We start from the raw sequence: 4,503 nt of genomic DNA on the forward strand, positions 1-4,503 counted from the left end.
AAAATTTTCTTTTCCCCTCTGATTTGGGTTTTTCCCAAAGTTTTTCCGCCAAATGCACGATCCCCAAATTATATGTTCTTCACAGAACCGTGACCCTCGGAACTTCCGGCCCCGCCTGGACCTTTCAGCCTCCCCGGAACTTTAGGACCCCGGACCTTCTGGCCTAGACAGAAAGTCTGCGCATCTTCGATGACTTCTGCTATTCCGCCAACTTCGACTACGGTGCAGCGGCATCTTCGCCAACGTACTGAAGACTGTGCACTACGATATCGACGACTCATCCTCATCGTCCAACTACAAATTAGCCATCAACAACGATCACATCACTTTTGACACTCTCAACCGTAAGCAAGGACGGTAACTTCAACGACATCTTTGTCTACTCCTTGGCATTGCATTGATAACCCCATAGCCTTCCTTTCGCGTAACTTACCCATTGAGACTAGCCTTTGAGTATTAACGGCAACTTTACTTGTGCACATTAGTGATCATCAATCTCATTGCATATATCATATCATCTTGGTATCCATATCTTGATATCATCTCTTGTGTCACAAGGTTGTCATAGCATATACACAGTTGCTATCTTGGTTCATCAAAATTTTGCATGCGAAAGAGCTCAAAAGAGAAAGAGCCAAACAAGCTTTTAAGCAAAAGTAAAGATAAGAAAAGAGCTTTTAAGCAAGAACCATAGCATCATACTACATTAAGATTGTCATACTCAATCATCTTGGATCATATCATCGGAATACCATACATATAGTACACTTGGGATAAAAGTCGTTGCATTTTTTCTTTATAGGTTGTGCACAAGTATCGTATCCGCCTATTGTGCAATCATGCTAGCATCTCTCTAGAGTTTTGCAACAGGAGCATTTTTCGTGGATTCCACATTTTGAGCTCATTTTTGGTTTGCACGACCCCACTTATCTATTTTTGTGTGTGTTTCCGTGTACCATCTCTTGCTATTGGTCTACTTGTTGCATTTACAAATTTGCGAATCTTTTCCAACATTATTGAGTCTCACTAACAGTTGCATAAATTTTGTGCCACCAGCCTAACCGAGCTCCACCATAAGGTTCTTTGTGTAGGTGTGAGAGATTGACAAGATACGGTACCAATTGTGCTATTTCCTTGTTACATCATTGAGTAATCTTTGATCCACCCTCAACATTGGTCAAGGTACATTTGGTATAGTTTTTCTCTTTCTCCCACTCACACATTTGCTTGGAATGATGAATAGGCCAAGTTGTTCTACCAACACACTCTTCATCAAGCACGACGACGACTCGACCTCCTACATCACCAAGAGCCACCTATTCGGTACACAAAGAGCTTTGCATCAAGAACAACAAGGTTTGGGCGACCGCATCAACAACCTCGCCATCGACTTAAGACAATCCGAGCAATGTACAAGAAACTACTTTGACACATCCATGGCCTCCCTCAAGGAAGATATTCGAGCCATGATGGTCAACCGCTCTTCTACCTCGTCGTCCTACTCAAGACGGAGCCTCTCGAGTCAACACTCCAATGACACAATCTCTGGATCAAGTACACCAAAATCAAACACTCTTTGTCGAGCCGTGCGACCAGACTGCCAAGCAAACCGCAATCCTCTACATGGAGCTAATCCTCAAGAGCAACTTCGAGTGCAAGAACACCAACATCGTCAAAACCAAACTACCTTCGCGCAAGCACAAGAAAGGCAACGACATCGCCAAGAAGAGGAAGAGTGGGCACGCCAACACCAAGACGAGCAAGACACCAAAGTACTTCGTCAACAACAACAACAGCATGAAGCCCAAGCACTTGAGGCGCAACGTGCCCTCCACGACACAAGTTGCACCATCACCGACTGCAGCGGTCAAACGCGCGAGCAAGAAGAAGCACTTCGCGATGAAGTTCAAGAGAGGAACTATCAAGCACGATTACACAGACAACTTTCACAAGCTCCTCCTCAAGCTAGACAGGAGAAACAAGACAATGGGAATCCTCCACGCCAAGAGCAAGTTGAGGACGACAATCCTCCTCGACAAGGACATCATCACCCTCGACCCCAACACAATGAAGAACAACGCTATGGAAAACTAAAGTTCACCATGCCCAAGTTCTCCAGAAGCAATGAACTCGAGGAGTACCTTTCATGGGCGTTGAAGGTCGAAAAAAATTTCGCTTGCACAACTAGGACGAAGAGAAGAAGATCGCCAGGGCATCCCTTGAGTTCCAAGACTATGTCCTAATTTGGTGGGAACAAGTCATTGAGTGCCGTGAGGCAAGAGGTGAATCACCCATCACTACTTGGGCACAAATGAAGGATGTCATGAGAGCACATTTTGTGCCAACCTACTACAACCGCGAACTCTTCAAGAAGTTACAACTCCTCAAGCAAGGGAAAAAGAGCGTTGAAGAGTACTACAAGGAAATGGAGATTGCCATGATTCAAGCAAATGTCACGGAGGATGATGAGCAAACTATGGCATGTTTCTTGAATGGACTCAATCACCCTATCAAGAAGATCGCCGATTTCCAACCTTACTCAAACCTCATCAAGCTAGTGCATCAAGCCACCAAGGCGGAGCGACAAGTGCAAGATGACTTCAAGTACACCAAGTTCTCTTCCAAGACATACGGCTCCAACAACCAAGCTTCAATGACTCCAACAACTCCTACCTTGACCAAACCTCCTACAAGCAACGGCGACAAGTCAAGTTACAAGAAAACTTTGACAACTTCAAGTCGTCCTCCTACTACAAGCAACTTCAAGCTGAGAGCTTCATCATCATCTACTACAACCGATGAGACCATCAAGACAAGTTCAATCAAGTGCTTCACATGCGGGGATCGAGGCCACAAGTCCTTTGAGTGTACCAACAAGCACACCATGATCTTCAACGATGACGGTACATATGACTCCATGAGTGAAGGAGAAATGGAAGCCCTTGAGAATGTGGCTATGCACCAGCAAGTGAACGAAGATAAAGATGATCAAGTCTTTTGTGATGAAGATTCGAACCCAGCTCTCGTTTTCTCCAAGGTCTTGACACTTCAACATCAACAAGACGAAGACCAAAGATGCCATATCTTCCACACCAAGGCCGACATCAATGGAAGGTCTGTGAAGGTCATCATCGACAGAGGAAGTTTACATAACTTGGAAAGTGAAGAACTATGCTCCAAGCTCCAATTGGTCAAGATGAAGCACCCTCATCCCTACAAGGTCCAATGGTTAAGCGACTCCAACACTATTCAAGTAGAACATATGGTGAAAGTTCCCATCAAGATCGGAGCATATGAAGACACTTTGGAGTGTGATGTTGTTCCTATGTTCGTTTGCCACCTCCTTCTTGGACGACCATGGCAATTCGACCAAGGCGTCATCCACAACGGGCGTACCAATCACTATAGCTTCAAGATGAAGGGAAAGGAGTACATGCTACGACCTATGTCACCTAGTCAAGTGATCGCCCAAAAGCAAGCCACCCATGATGGAGAGAATAGTGAGAGAGTGAACCACCAAAAAGAGAGTGAGCGACACAAGCCCAAATTGAGTGCCTCCATGATGAGCGACAAGAAAAACCTAGTGCTATTTTCCACCAAAACTGAGATGAGAGAAGTGTGTGAGAACCCATCAAGTGTTATGAACTATGTCCTTTTGTGCAAGGATGAGGCACCCAAAACTAACAACTCTCACAATCTACCTTTAGTGTTATCTTCTCCATTGCAGGAATTACAAGATGTATTCCCGGACGAGCTACCTCTGGGGCTACCTCCTCTCTGAGGCATCGAACACCGCATTGACCTCATCCCCGGAGCACCTCCCCCTAACAAGGCTCCCTACCGCGTCAACCCCGAGGAAACCAAGGAGATCCAACGGCAAGTACAACAACTCATCGACAACGGCCATGTACGTGAAACCTTGAGTCCTTGTGCCGTCCCGGTAATCCTTGTTCCCAAGAAATATGGTACATATCGCATGTGTTCCGATTGTCATCCTATCAATGTTATTACCGTGTGTTATCGTTACCCCATTCCATGCCTAGATGATATGCTAGATGAGCTTATCGGAGCCGCAATTTTCTCTAAAATTGATCTTAAAAGTGGCTCAATCAAATACGCATCCATGAAGGTGATTGATACGTCTCCAACATATCTATAATTTTTGATTGTTCCATGCTATTATATTATCTGTTTTGGATGTTTAGTGGGCTTTAATATGCATTTTTATATTATTTTTGGGACTAGCCTATTAACCGGAGGCCCAGTGCCAGTTGCTGTTTTTTTGCCTATTTCAGTGCTTTGCAGAAAAGGAATATCAAACGAATACAAACAGAATGAAAACTTCGCGAGGATCTTTTTTGGAACAAACGCAATCCAGGAGACTTGGAGTGGAGGTCAAGGAAGCAACAAGGCGGCCACGAGGTAGGGAGGCGCGCCCCCAACCTTGAGGGCCCCTCGTAGCTCCACTGACCTACTTCTTTGGCCTATATATACTCTTATACC

The 4,503-nt window shown here is 45.0% G+C and overlaps 1 pseudogene; it reads left to right on the forward strand.

Annotated features, from left to right (window-relative positions):
* The first annotated feature begins 2,102 nt into the window (after positions 1 to 2,102).
* LOC147979328 (uncharacterized) lies at positions 2,103 to 3,419 on the forward strand (annotated as a pseudogene).
* The last annotated feature ends 1,084 nt before the right edge of the window (positions 3,420 to 4,503 follow it).

The sequence above is a fragment of the Triticum urartu genome, chromosome 3A (genome assembly GCF_056163025.1).
Source record: "Triticum urartu cultivar PI428250 chromosome 3A, HENAU_Tu73, whole genome shotgun sequence".
Taxonomy (NCBI): Eukaryota; Viridiplantae; Streptophyta; class Magnoliopsida; order Poales; family Poaceae; genus Triticum; species Triticum urartu.